The following is a 15,015-nucleotide window of genomic DNA, read 5'->3' as shown; positions in this document are numbered from 1 at the left end:
CCTATATATAATTGAATCACAGAATGGTTTGTGTTGGAAGGGACTTTTAGGGATCATTTAGTTCCAATCCTTTGACTATGGGCAGGGACACATTTCACTAGGCCAGGTTGCTCAGAGCCCCATCCTGGGGCTTAAACACTTCCAGGAATGGACATTCATAGCTTCTCTGGGTAACCTGTTCCAATGTCTCCCCACCTTTACAGAGATTTCTTCCTTATGTCCAATCTAAACCTGTACTCTTTAAGTTTAAAGCCATCCATTCCCCCTTGTCACTACATGTCCTTGTCAAAAGTCCCTCTCCAGCTCTCCTGTAGCCCCTTTAGGTCCTGGAAATCCGCTGCAAGATCTCCCTGGAGCCCTCTCTTCTCCAGGCCAAGAAATCCCAAATCTCACAACCTGCCATCATAGGACATGCTCCAGCCCTGAGATTGCCCCTGGACTTGCTCCAACAGGTCCATGTCCTTCCTCTGTGGGGGCCCCAGATCTGGAGGTACTCCAGATGGGGTCTCATGAGACCAGAGGAGAGGAAAAAGAATGTTGAGACAAAGTTTCTCTGCTGAGTTCTCTGAGTCTGCAGCAAGGCTACACAGCCAGCTGCCATTTAAATGCTTCCTAAATAATTGGAACTTTATAATATTGGAGTGGTTTGGGGTTAGTTTTGTTGAGTTGGGCTTTTTTAATGTGGATACCTTTAAAATGCAATAAACACTGTCTGTGTGATGGAATGAAAAGTAGCTGCACTGTGCTTCCTATTTGACTTTCAGAAATGATTTTTATTCAGATCCTTTCTTTTTTATTTTTTCCAGCCTGCAGTCCACTGAGGATTTTTGCTGAACTGCTCAGAAATCTTGCTGCCTTGCATACTGAAATCATGAAGTACTGCATATCTCTCTCTAGAAAGGAAAAGTAAACACCAGAGTGTTCTGACTGAGGTCATACTTTCTCCATGTCTAGACATCTTTGGTAATCTTTCCCTTTTATAATGCTGCTGTGCCTTCCATGTACTCAGCTGTGAGGAAAGTTCTTTGCTCTTAGTTGCATAAAATATGCCGAATTTCCAGACAACTTTCAGTACAGCATCTTAGACTGTTAGGGCTGGTGTGTGTGATCTTTTATGAAATCAGACTTTTTCCTCTGAGGAACTTTGCTCAGTAAACCAGTGGCAAATTTGGAATGAAAATATGACTGATGTGGTTCCTTAATGCCCAGCTTGTTAAGCAAATGCTGTTGAATCCAGTCCCCAGTAAACAAGCTAAACTTCTTGTTCCACTAGAAATATATTTTACTAAGAATCTTTGTAGATCACTCTTTATGCAAAAAATAATGTCACAAGTCATGGTTTTGAGCAGAATAAAGCAAACATTTATTAAACTAAATCATATGCTGAATCGGTGTTTGCCCATATAGTTCCACTTTTTAAATATTAATATTCTTTTCTAACTCTTTGTACATAAATAATCTTTTAAGAGAGTAACAATGAAATATAGACAATCCACATCAAATGAATGAGAGCTTTTGATGTGATTATCAAAGGTCTGTTGGATTTTCTCTAATTTTAATTAGTATTGGGTTCTAACCAACAAATTCAAGTCTCACATGGATTTTTTTAAAACCAAACATTATGCCCCCTTGCACAAAGGATTTTGGCTTAATTTGGCCCATTATAAAGCTACTGGTTGTTAATAAAATTATGTAGAAGTTCAGATTTTGAAAACTAAAGTGCTGAGAATTTGTTTTAGCATGGAGCAATTAACAAATTGGTCTATGTACTAAATGAAACTTCAGTAAAGGCTTTTGGGGTGGGTTTTTTCAATATTAGCTGTTGGAGGAATACTTTAATGTTTAAAAAGAAGATACTAACTGGAATTCTTCCTGATATATAGAGTCATAAAGTAAGTAGATCATAAAATCATAGAATCATTAAGGTTGGAAAACACCTCCAAGATCATCAGGTCCCACCTTTGGCCAGTCACCACCTTGTCAATTACTCCACAGCACTAAGTATCAGATCAAGCTTTTGCTTGAACACTTCCAGGGATGGTGACAGCACCACCTCCCTGGGCAAGCCCTGCCTGTGAAGATGTTCTTCATGATGTCCAGCCTGAATCTTCCCTGGTGCAGCTTGAGGCCATGTCCTCTTGTCCTGTCAGTGGCTGCCTGGGAGAAAAGACCATCCCCCATCCTCTTCCTTTCAGGGAATTGTAGAGAGAGATAAGGTGTCCTCTGAGCCTCCTTTTCTCCAGGCTAAACACCCCCAGCTCCCTCAGCTGCTCCTCATAGGACTTGTGCTCCAGGTGTTTCACCTGCTCTGTTGCCCTTCCTAGTTGTGTTCCAACATCTGAATGTTCTTCTTGTAGTGAGTGGCCCAGAATTGGACACAGGACTCAAGGTGTGGCCTCACCACTACCCAGTACAGAGGAACAATCACTTTCCTAGTCCTGCGGGGCATATTGTTGGCTCAAAAAAATTTTGTCATTCTTCGTGAATCTGCATGCCATCCTTGCCAAGGAGTCATGCTAATCTTCTCTGTATTATTCCAGTTTTTATGTATGTACTACCAAAGTGAAATATGCAATACTATCAACACTTTCAATGCTGTGGAGAGCTTAAGCACAGAAATACTGGCCATTGTAAATAGCAATAAAAAAAGACATGTTGCATGCACATTTGCAACATGTTCCTATATAATTTTACTAATTCCAGTCCTTTTTCTCTGGGAAACACCAAATACCATTTGAACAGGCAAAGGAAGACAAAGTTAACCAGACTGAGATTATCAGACCTACAAGGCCATTTGAGTTGTGCTGAGAGATTAGAAATCAGCTCTATTTTTTTTCCCAGTAGACCTTTAACCAAGGAGAAAGCCCACCCAGGCAGTAAGGGGTGATTCATGGATTCTGAAGCCAGAGATGACCACTAGTACCATTTAACCTCTAGCCACAGGACCTATAATTTTTGTTTTCCTTAGGGGGTCCTTAGGGAGGGGAAAGCTGATGGTCCAGTGGTGGCTGCCTGCCCTCTAGTCTGTTCTAGCTGCTGCAGGGTGAGGAGCTGAGTGTGGCTATGGGAAGGGTGCTGGATGTGGATAGCCATGGTCAGACACAGGATGGGAAATGGACTTGAGGTTATGCAAAGGAGTGGGCCAACACCAGGAGCCACATTTCAGGAGTGCCCACCTCCCCATCTCACTGCCCCATCTCTAACATCTTCTCCCCACAGCTGCTCTAGCCCCTCAAACCCCTATAGGATAAAAATCCCTATAGGATATCCAATAGGATACAAATAATCTCCTCAACTCAGCTCTTCTTCACTCAGTTCTCCAGGGCTTACTCTGGCACAGCTTTGGCTCCCCATTAAAACTTTGCCAAATGTCAAAGTTTGGGTTTCTCCTCTGCATCCGTTTTGGATGAGTTTTTCTGTCTTCCAAAGATGCACAGATTCTTTTCTCTGGGGGCATGGGCTGGCAGTTCCACTCTGCAACAGGCTTTTGCTCCCTGTTCACAGCACTTCAGTGTGTTCAAACTTCTGCTGAATTCAGGCCACCTATCCAGAGATTCAAAGCATTCTGACAGCTGACTCCTGACTGCTTTTCACAGCATCAATGTTTTGTCCCCTTCATACTGCACCCAGAATTCAGATAATTTTCAAATAAAGGTTAAAATGGCTTAGGACCAAGAGCCTTGCAGTCTCTTATTAGTAATGGCCCAGATAATTAATGCCTTTCCATTAATGCATACATTTTGGGTGTGATCAGTCAAGTGGCTTTTAAATCATTTAATCTGTGTTTTATTAATTACATATAATGCGGGATTTTAGAACACAATGTCATGTGTATTATGTCAAATGCCTCAGTGAAATTTGATTAGACTATAACAACACAGCTACCTTTGTCAACCAGACCTATAATCTTATAAAAGAAAAATCTAAATAAGATAATTTGACAAGAACTACTTTCTCTGAAACTACGTTGAACGGTAAAGCTTTATTTTTAGCTCATAATTCCCTGTTGATAGAGTGCTCCTTTGTCCAGCTTTCTAATTTTTTTTCCCTAAGGTTAGAATCAGAATAACTGATATATAATTTCCTGGGCCATTTTCTTTAAATGCTACGATCGCTTTGGCAAGTCAGCAATTCCTTGGATTATCTTTTCTTTCCCAAGACTTGGTAAAGAAAATTTACTCCAGTGGTCCAGAGACCTTCTTGACTAAGTTTTTTAAACTTTTCAGATGAGAACAAAGTTTGTAATATTTGATTTTAGCAGAAGATGTGAACTATTCAGATGCACTAATTGTTAGGTTTAATTCCCTTAAATCTTTTATTCCAGTTACTATTAAGTTTTATTTTTCTAAGGCACCTGGTAGCCAATATTGCCTTTCATTTATTTCTGAAAGGAAGAAATGTAGGTATCAAGACCACAGTGAGACCTCAAGGCAGATGAGTGGCTAAAACTCAGCTCTTGTTCTGACCTAAGTGTGGGAGTGCTGGTTCATCTAACACTGAGCCCATGAGGTAGCTGTATGCCTTATCTTTGGTAAGCATACCAGGAGAGTCTGCAGGGAGTGGTTTATTGATAAGAATGATGAATTTACATGTATGCTGATTTTTTATCAGCCCCCTAGAAATGTTTTGCTCTCTACCTTTTCCTCATCGTTACAAACCAGTCACGGCACTCAGCAAAACACCCCATACCAAGAAACTTCTCTTTTCCTTTCTAACAGTGCTGTAACTTCATGCAGTTTGAGAAGTCTTGAGGCCTAGCAAGAACTGTGGATCTTCCCACAGCAGGGTTTGTCTGTAGGGTGATGCACCTGGCAAAAGCACTGCCTGTGGTAAGCATCAAAGTACCCTGAATAACTGTCTGCCCTAGACAATCCCACAGCTTTTCTTGCATCTTGTGGTTTACCAGGCATGACAACAGATGTGGGTGACTTGTTGCTTTGTAGTTTGTTTGTTTGTTTGTGTGTGTGTTTTCATCTCAGATTTTCACATTCTTAAAAGATGTTTTTGTTCTCCTGGTCTTTGAAAATCTGCAACCTAGAGGTTGAAAACCTAGAGGCGAACACAGAAGTTGAGATTTCATTGGCTGCAAAATCTGTTGCACAAAACTGGTGACCTTCTGGGTCTTACCCTCCCCAGATTTCAGGTCTGGCACAGCAGAAAAGTTCAAAACAGTGAGTTCAGGATTATTTCAGACTAGATATTTCCAGGATACTACAAGTAGATGTCTGGGGAAAGCTGACACTCTGCTGACTTTTTTTTTTCTATCAACAACCCCAGTCAGAGATAAACTTTGTTCTGCACAGTCCTATGGGGTGAACCAAGGTAATAAGGGTCAGAATAACTGTACACAGATAATTAGTCACTACTTATAAGGAAAGATCTAACAAGACCATAAATGTAATTACTTTATTTTCAGAATTATGAAAATCAGCACTGAAACTATTATTCATAAGTAAACTGAAATGCCAGAATCAGAAATACTTGCTCTGTTATTATTATTGAAATGGTGAGCTGTTCAGTGTGTTTCATTCAATCTTTGATGGAGATGGCTTAAAACTGGCATTCATTATTTCAATTTTTTTTTTTTTTTTGTTGTTGTTGTTGTTGTTTTAGCACACCTTGTTAAAAAGGACACTCAAGCAGTCCTTAATTACAGGAACATCTTCAATAAAACCCATCCGTGGGTACCTAGAAATCTACATATTGTTCTTCAGCAGATATCACCTCTATAAAAGCACAGTATAAAAAACTCCAAATAAAATCATGGAACAGCCATATTAAAAAGTGAGTTAGTTGACATACATAATTAGGACCATTTAGAAAAAATGTAGCTTCACTTCCCTTTATCTGTATTCTCTAAATTGCAGGGGGCAGTTATTTCTTTGTTTAATCATGTCTTTGACACAGTTCAAAAGTCAATATTCTCTGTCAGATGCTGGCTTGCAATTGAGGGATAGGTAAGGAACTTAACTAGGAAGCTTTGTGAATAGGGAATTGAATTTGCATCTAATTCATAAAGCACACATGTTTACATGACCTTTAAAAAAGGGAATTAGAGCAGTTTGATCATGAGCTCTAGGCAATCTGACATAGTGAGGTGATTGAATCAAGAGGCACAGGTACTTCTTACATGAGCTGAACTGAAAGAGAATGATTTTAATTTAAATGCAATTTCATATCAAATTCATAGCTGTGTTAGCATTATGAAATAATTGTAGTGGCACTGTAAATGACTGTCCAGAAGCTTCTATGGTAGCAACACTCTAAGGCTGCCAGTACATCTGGGTCCTTTCTTGCTACCAAACAGTGCAAGGAGGCTGTTGTGGAGATTTGGTCAGAATGTGGCGAGTGATATTCAGGCAGATATTATTATTTACTGAGGTCAAATGTATTCTAACATTAAATTCTCAGAAGAATAAGCTTGGTTAAATTACATAGGGGATTTAATTTCTAGACTCCTTTAATGCCAAACTTTCATTAGACTACAAGTATGCAGAGGATGATTTTGATTATATGACCTGTCCTGTGTTTAAGCATCTCTCATTCTGTGCAAGCACTACATGCCTCTATGGATATAGAGCACTGGGTTTTGAAATACATAGAGAAAATAAGTACTTTTCATAACCCACAAGGATACTGGAGTTCTTATTTGCTCTCCAAATGCTCAACAGCACTCTTTTCAGGAGCACGTGTAAAACCTTGCCTCTTCACCCACATGGGTATTGAGGATATTTGTCTCAGCCTTACATTTCCAATGAGGATAATGCATTGCTTACCAAGGGGAAAGGAAGGTTGGGAAAACCAAAATATCTACATAGTCTCTGCCAGAAAGTCATGAGTTTATTCTGTCTGTGTTTCCAACTGACGAGGAACTTTGTGTGTGATATGTGACTCTGGACAGAGTGGTGCTAAACCTACTTTAATAGACATTGCCTTTCTGGACAATGGACCATTGCCTTTTGCTTTGGACCCACTGACCAACTGTTCATCCTTGTCATGGGCCTACAGGCTGAACTGCTTCCAAAAGGCAGCTGACAAGTAATGCAGTGTGGGGGCTCTGTGGGGCAGATTGCCATTGGTATTAGGATTACCTATGATGTGCCTGTGATAAATGTAAAGTTAACAAACACATATTCCCAACCCAAATCCATTGAGATTTTACAGGATAATAGGTGTGAAGGAGTAGAACAGCAATGCGGGGTTTCCTATCCTTTTAATGGCTTATTAATACTAGTTATGAATGTGTAATGGCTGATTTAATATTAGTCCTGCACAAGGCCCCCAAACATGTGTCGTGCCCCTCTTGTTCCAAAAGTTACCTGGCTTACTGGGTGTTCTGTAATGCAAAGGCAGCCCCAGCAAGGTGACCTCCCTCAGCCCTGCTCCCAAGACTTTCCTAGCTGCCCTTCTTCAGGAAGACAGATGTCTTCCAGTACAGCATGCCAGGTCAGTCCAGTTCAGAGATTAGGTTTTCTGGTTCTCTGCTGGGAGAAATAAGGGACATATGAAGTAGTGATTAGTAATATCAGAAAGATATCTATTGATAATATCATGTAGACTGTGGGATCTACTTTTAAGGATTTTTTTCTAATTCATTCCCCCACTAGATGAAAAGTTCCTTTTTCTTTTCAGTTTTCTGAACAACATTATTCATAATTTTTTTTTAAGTCTTAGTAATTTACTTAATATTCATAATCCTGTTTAATTATAGCTGCATGTGATTGTCTATTTTTAGATATCAGCTTTCCAGATTATAACAATACAAAAGAAATGTAGTTTGCAAAAAATTGCACAGACACATAGTGCTCAATTTTGATGAAGCTGGGCACAGACCAGGGACTGATTATGTCTCTATTATGCCTAGTACATTGAGGAAATCAAATGGTCTTAGCATCTGGGTTTTAAGACAGTCTAAGTAACAACACAGATGTTACTGCCAGACTGCACACAGCCTTGTAGTGGATGAGCACAGTGGAAAGATACTGCAGACATCCCATTTCTCCTTTATGTTCCCATTCTGCATCTCACCTGAAAGGTCCAATAATCATCTAATGCCTTTTTAGTTCTCAATAATGGGAATTTATTGCTTTTGGGTTGTGATTACAGTACCCTTCATAGTTTTTGCAATTTTTTAAAATGGAAAATATTGATGCTTTTGTTGGAGAAACAAATTCTTTGTTGTATCAGAGGAGGTGTGCTCTAGCTTAAGAGTTAAGCCAGAAGGGAGGAATGGAAATTTGAAGACCTCAGCCAATGCTTCAGCTGCTTTTCAGAATGCAAACATTTGTATTCTGGTTGAAAATTCAATATTTTCCACTTATGATTTCAATTTCTCTTCTTTTTCTTCACATTTACTGCATTTTTTAAATGAAAATTGCATTTTCAAACAAGTCTATAACACTATAGAGAGCACTTGCTTGTCAGTCCTTCACTGAATCTCTGATCAGTTGCACCTGCCCATTTCTGCAATAAGAGCCCCTGACATGGTTCATGGTGGGTGCATTTCAATGCAGCAGTTCTCACTGAGATTTAAAGGAAGCTTTTAAAAAACAGCTTAAAGGAACTTGTATAAAAAACTTCTCTTATTAGCTAAGGTGAGGGATGGGTTTCAGGTCTGCCCCCACCACCCAATAGGACATAAATGAATATTTTTACATAGACACAAAATTTATAGTGCATGCAGGAGAACATACAGACATTATACAACATGCATGACTGGGACAAGAAGTGTTATGAATAACTGAAAAGCAGGTTTGCTAGCTTTTATTCTTTATCTTATCTGTTTCTTTCCTACTAAATACTTCACAGTCCTGAGCTTCCCAGCAAAGTTTCATCATGTGAAATAAACTGAAATGCATGTCTTCACTTGGTCACAAGCACATGCTGCTTCTGCACCCTCTCAGTGATTACATGCACTGGATGAATCAGTAATCACAGCAAACACAGTAAACACAAAATCAGGATCACAGCCCTTCTTAAAAGGAAATGTATAAGAAATTATTACAATGATGAAGGTGTTCAAACATCTGTTGCTGTTGTTGCTGGGTCTAAATAGTTTCATTTATAACTCTTCACTGTTCAGGAACCTTACAAAGCTGTTCTCCTCCCAGATGGTTTCCTAAACATTCTGCTCCTGCAGGAAATGGTCAAGTCTACATGCTCTGCTCTGGATCTCTGCCTTCCTAGCAGGGGAACAGAAATACCAGGAGATGAGCAGTCCCTGAGAGTTTTCCACACAGCAAATATGCAATCAAGGGTCTTTAAAAGATTTTAATCTCCTAGTTTGTGGATTTTCATTTATGGTGTAACAAACCTTGGCAGAAATCCTGAGCAAGCTTCCAGTCACTTGAGTTGAGCCTTTGCTTGGTCTGATTTACTGTAAGGTCTGATGCAGGATGTTTATTCTTTTCCCTCAAGCTATTTCATCTTGGAGAACCATGCAGTGTTTCTCTGATTCGATGATGATAAAACCCAATCCATCTATCAAGATGAGTCAGCAGACTAGGTCTGCTCACACCCCTCTCCCCACACACATACACAGCACCAAAATGCCAACAAGCTGCATGTTGAACATATGTGCAGAACAGCTATGATAAGTTGGAACAATCATTAACTTATTCACTGTGCAATTCAAGTACATCTTGTACATGAGTTTCCAAAATTATTTTAATGACAATCCTCTTTGACTAAACAGTGGAAGATAGTTGGATCTCTTCCTGAAGGCACGTTCCCACAGTAATATCCATGGCACATCCATTACAGAGAGTGCTGTTAGTTCTCATTAGCTAGGACAAACAAGGCAGTGAGTCACAATCTCCCTGCATAAAGGATCCCATTGTTTTAAACTGATAAACCAGAGATTCTGCTCTGTTCTGGTGTAAACCTGACATTGATTAAAGCTTCCTGGGATGCTAGAGAAGCAGCATTTGAATGGATGGGGACTTGAGGTGTCAAGAAAATCTGCCACAAAGATACAGTTTGCATTTTTTCCCATTGAAGTTACTTAGCTTCTCTCATTGTTGGGAGAACCTATTATTTTTGCTGCAAGTATTTTCCAAAAGCTAAGAGAAGTCTAAGCCTAGTCTAAGAAAACTAGGCTTAAACTAAATAGATTGTACCAAATATTTCTAAAGTTTGCCCAGTAAAATGAATTGTGTTTATACATTTTTCACTTAATAGTCTGTTTCTACTAGGTGGCATTTTTTTCCCAAAAGTATGCTGAAGTGCATCTAATTTACTATGAGAAAGTATTCTTCCTCTTATGCTTTGGCTCTTGTTTTGTTGTTAGGTTTTGTAAAATCTTAGCTCTAATGGTGAAAGCCAAACACAGAAATATTTTTACCTGCCCTTTGCCAGTAACATCAAAAGACGTGCTATTATCTCAACAGCAATTTGGACTGGTTATCAAATGATAATCTTGGAATGAGTGAGTATGATTTGTGACGGTACTTATCTTTTGTAGGTGTGGTTGGCATGTATTAAAATGTTTTTTTTTCTTGCTGGATAGCATGCCAAAGACTTCAGGCAATAGGTAATTATTCCATGTAAAATATTTATTCTCTGCCAGTCATATGTCTCTCTCAAAGATCTGACTTTGCAGCAAGCATTTAAAACCATGTAAAAGCTTAAATATGAGGCCAGAATGAAACCTGCTGTAAGCAACTACAATAGGAATATGTGTTGTGTGTGCTCAGTAGCTCTTTTGTGAGTAGAGACCAGTTGAAATTCCTTTCTGCATTTATTTGGAACCTTAAAATCAGATTATTCAATATTGGGCACTCAATTTCTGTTCCAGCTGTGACCCAGCTAAGAACTCACTAAGGTGAAGATTTTTTTTTGTTTTAGAGCTGCAAAATAAAACTTCTCTTTCTTTTATTCCATTATATGCGGTAAGTTATTCTCAGCCTGAAAATGTTTTCTGTGCCTGAAGTGAAAGCTCCAGAATACAAGTGCAGTGTAAATTCAGATTGACCATGGCAGTTCCCAGCAGATGCTCTGCTTCTGAGCCACGGCTGTGGCCCTGAGCTCCTGTGCAGCCTCAACAACTCATCCCTCCCAGCAGGGCACTCGGTGCACTGTCTCATACTGGGAAGGCTGAACTGAACACACTAAAATAAACTCTGCTAGTTTGGACTTGCACTAATTTATTTAAAGATTTATTTTCTCAAATCTACTGCTAAGAAGTGAAGTCATAACCTAAGACTTACTTCAACCTTCCAAAATGCCACGACACACAATCAACAGAGAAAATAGGGTAATAAATGTGCATGTAACAGTATGTATTATCTGCCTTTTCAAATAAAATATTCACTTCAATATTTTAAGTCTACACCATTAACATCCCCTTTCCCTGACTATAACTTAGCATCTAGATACAAAGCTGACTTTATTTTCTCTAATTCCTTGACAGAGAATGAGACAGCTGCTGCAGCATTGGTGCTTGCTTGCAGGACTGGCAGGTGGTTGTACTTCTGAAAGGTTCAGGGCACATCTCCCTCTTAGAAAATGTTGGAAGGCACAAACCTCTTCTCAAGTACAATGAGGAATCAAAAGAAAAAGCTTCAGGAGGTGAAATAAACTTCTGAAAGACCAAACTGTAAAGTAAATGATGGTTATCACTTCAGTAAGCTATTTGCAATGAAGAAGAGCATCTAAGAAAAGCAATCCTTTCTATTTATTAAATTTTGCGGTGGGGAAATTTGTCAAATGTTAGCGTAAGTCCATCTGCTTACAAGCATTATCTCTGGCATATGCCAGTGTGGCAGGTAATTTAGACTCTTGTATGTCACTTCAATAGATTTTTGTTCCCTCTGCAGTAGTTATGAAGTCTGACCAATAATGAAATCTCTAGGTAATTAGAAGCCAATCCTTGTGCTTACTGCCCAGCTAATCTCTTGTTTCACTTTTAATATGCTATTGCATTTCAGCAAAGTTTTTCTTCCAGTTCTGAAAAACCTTGCTTAAGTAATGCCCATTCTTAACAATACATTTATGCCATTTATTTACTAAATCCTTCTACTTGGTAAGCACAAACATTGTTTATTCTTTAAAGCTCACAGAAATTCAGTATTTCTCCAATGTAACTCTAGTGGAGACTAAACTAGGAAATCAAGTTAGCAGAAATGCTGGTGTAGGATTAATACAGTGAAAAAAACCCACAACCATGGCTTATTTTCAAAATTTGACAGACAGGTATTATACTGATCATCTTTTTAAACTGATTCTATCTTGGAGATTACACTGATATGTTAGTAGCAGCTTCTGATGTTAAGTTGATAATGTCATTTATGTATTGGCACAACACTGGTAGATTGACAAGACCTAAATTCTGTGGCAAGACACAGCAAGATTTAAAGAGGAACAGAAGGAGCTGAAAACATGATGAAAGAGGGAGGTGATCAGATCAGGCTGTATCCTTTGACTTATTGGAAAGAATTTCTGTTAACTTCTTGTTAATCATGCAACACTTACACGAAATTTAGTTCTCAAACTTACTGCTTTGAAACTAGATAGCTGAACAATTTCTATCTGCTGCTAAACTGCAGACTTTCAGTTTCCAGCAACTCTAAGCCATCCAATACATTGCTGCATGTAAATGTAGCAGGCCTGTACCTGCTCAGGAATATGAAGGACCTCCTGGATTTGTTTTTACAAGGAGGACATCCTGATTTTTTGTCAGGGTATGTGACATAATCATCATGAGATTGTCGCTGTTGTACAATTCTACAAGGAAATGACAGGTTCACAGATCATTCTATATCTGATTTGGCCTGAAAGCCTGCTGTTATCTCTCACTTCTGATCACTTGAATGTGGAAACATTTCTGGGCTCCGAACAATTTGAAAGGGATTACATATGAACACAAAAAGCAATATTCAAAGGGGAAAGTTTCAGCCTGACTTTTAGAAGTGTTTGGCAAAGGACATCCAGTGAGTTAAAAGGGCTGGGAGTTCCGGACAGAAGGAACAGGGTATGCAAATATTCAATTAGCACCAGTATGATGAGGGTGAGACTTTGGAAGAAACAGAACAATTTAGAGATGAATCTCTGGGAGAATTGGCAGGAATGCAGGTGACAAGGAAGTCATATAAATCATGTCATGAAAAAAGCATGGAATGTTTGATAGCAAGGAACGAAAAACATATGAAAACAGGGCAGCACATTACCCAATTAGAAGCAAATGCAATGAGAACATTTCAGGGTAATGCAGGGATCGGCTTACTTCTAGGCAAGGGTCCAGCTCACACATTATAGAATGGCTACTGTGGAAGCAAAGTGTGTATAAGAAAGTAGGCGTGAAGATGATTAAAATAACCAGGCCTGCTCATGATTGCATGGGATGAAGACAATGTAATTAACTTGGCTAAAGGAGTGTCTTATCCTTGTGATATATGTAAGCTGATAAGAGGCTAAACAAGTGGAGGCAGCTGAAAATTGAATGAGATGGAATGGAGACTTCAAAACAGCTCCAAAAAAATTGACTCATATTGTTGCTGTAAAACATGTCCATTTGATCTGCAACATGGAAAGAGCACTCAGCTTGGGCTCCATCCTGAAACAATTCACATCGTAGTGGCACTTGGCTACAAGTAGGACTTTCACAAAGTAATTTTTTCTGTGTTCCAGCTAAAGATTAGTTTACCACAGATTACCATGCATTATTTGGCAAAAAATTTCTTGCAAAAAATAATTTTACAGCAGAGAAATAGGCATAATGCAGACAGTGAAACCATGGTTAGAAGGGAGAAGGATGCAAAGTATACATGCAGATCCTACTATCTGAAAAGAAATGGAAACTCTACATTGATCCACTAATATAATTTTTAGAAAAGTTATTAGAAGCAGATGTAAGGAAATCAAATTTTAGTTTTCCCTTCATCATCAATAATTCCTGAGTATATTGTTGCAGTTTCCCTTGGCTTTTCCAAATGAAATTTTACAACATGAGAAAAAGAATTCTAACTCTCAAGCTGACCCCTATAATTCTGAAGTAGTGAAGACTAGAAAGAATCTACAAAATAAAGAATGAAGACAGTTGCAAATAGTTGAAGGAACAGATGAGGAAAGGACTGTTAAGGATACCCTGAATAACGTTTTTGTTTGTCTGACTGTTCAACTCTATAAAAGAGTTGGTCTAAACAGAAATCTATATTTTTCTTCATCATTTCTATCTAAAGTGAAAAAGAATGGAAGCACAAATGAAAAACCAAACAAAATCAGAAGCATTTATTTTACACATAGGAAAAGTTTTCTTGTCATTTAGCGTATAAGTTTCACCCTGGTCACTTGCACTAAACTTTAAAGAAGCTGGGTTTTCAAATAAAGTCAAGTAGGCTATCAGCTGAGCCTCCACACAATGTTCTTACCAGGTGAAGTGCTCAGAAGTGCTATGAATTCTGAAGACCTGGCAGTGGTAGCATGACCTCTCTCATTCATACCATAGTTCACAGCAATGTCTGAATATATCCGAAGAATTCTTTTAAATAGAAACAGCCCAACCAAACACCACATTATGTTAATAAAAATACCTATAGAAACAGTGTATTTTGTTAAGTGGAATTTCAGTTAAATCTCCCAAGTAACAGTTATCTAATTTTAAAATACATTGTTTTGAGAGAAAACTTTAAGTTCTTTCAACAATTACTTAACAGGTGATGGAAGAGTAACAAGTGGGTTCGATTCTGTGTGGACAATTGGACTGTACTTCCCATTTTTGTATAATCATTGGCTACATTTTTCCTAAGTGCATTTTTGGTGATTTTTCTTCAGAATGCTTGTATCCAATACAATATTGACATGCCAGGCTGAAAAATTGAAGAATGTTTCTTCTCAAAACAAGTCTGCAGTCTAGATCTCAAGGAACACTTTGATTTCATGAAGCAGTATAGCTGATGCTTAGAGTTTTTACATGTTGTATATATGAAAATGAAACTAGAGGACCTATTTCTCTAAATGAAATAACTTCACTTTCTGTTTTTAAAACTGAAGTACAGTATTGTCCCTTAGAACCTGCGC

General features: G+C 38.5%; 1 non-coding gene across 1 annotated transcript; it reads right to left on the bottom strand.

The window, feature by feature from the left end:
- Positions 1 to 2,463: 2,463 nt before the first annotated feature.
- Positions 2,464 to 2,571, bottom strand: LOC115485426 (U6 spliceosomal RNA). Its single transcript, XR_003946180.1, has one exon. It is a non-coding gene; the product is annotated as a U6 spliceosomal RNA (small nuclear RNA).
- Positions 2,572 to 15,015: the final 12,444 nt, after the last annotated feature.

The sequence above is a fragment of the Serinus canaria genome, chromosome 2 (assembly GCF_022539315.1).
Source record: "Serinus canaria isolate serCan28SL12 chromosome 2, serCan2020, whole genome shotgun sequence".
Taxonomy (NCBI): domain Eukaryota; kingdom Metazoa; phylum Chordata; class Aves; order Passeriformes; family Fringillidae; genus Serinus; species Serinus canaria.
Note: the sequence above shows the minus strand (reverse complement) of the source record. Positions and strands in the feature narration are given on the sequence as shown.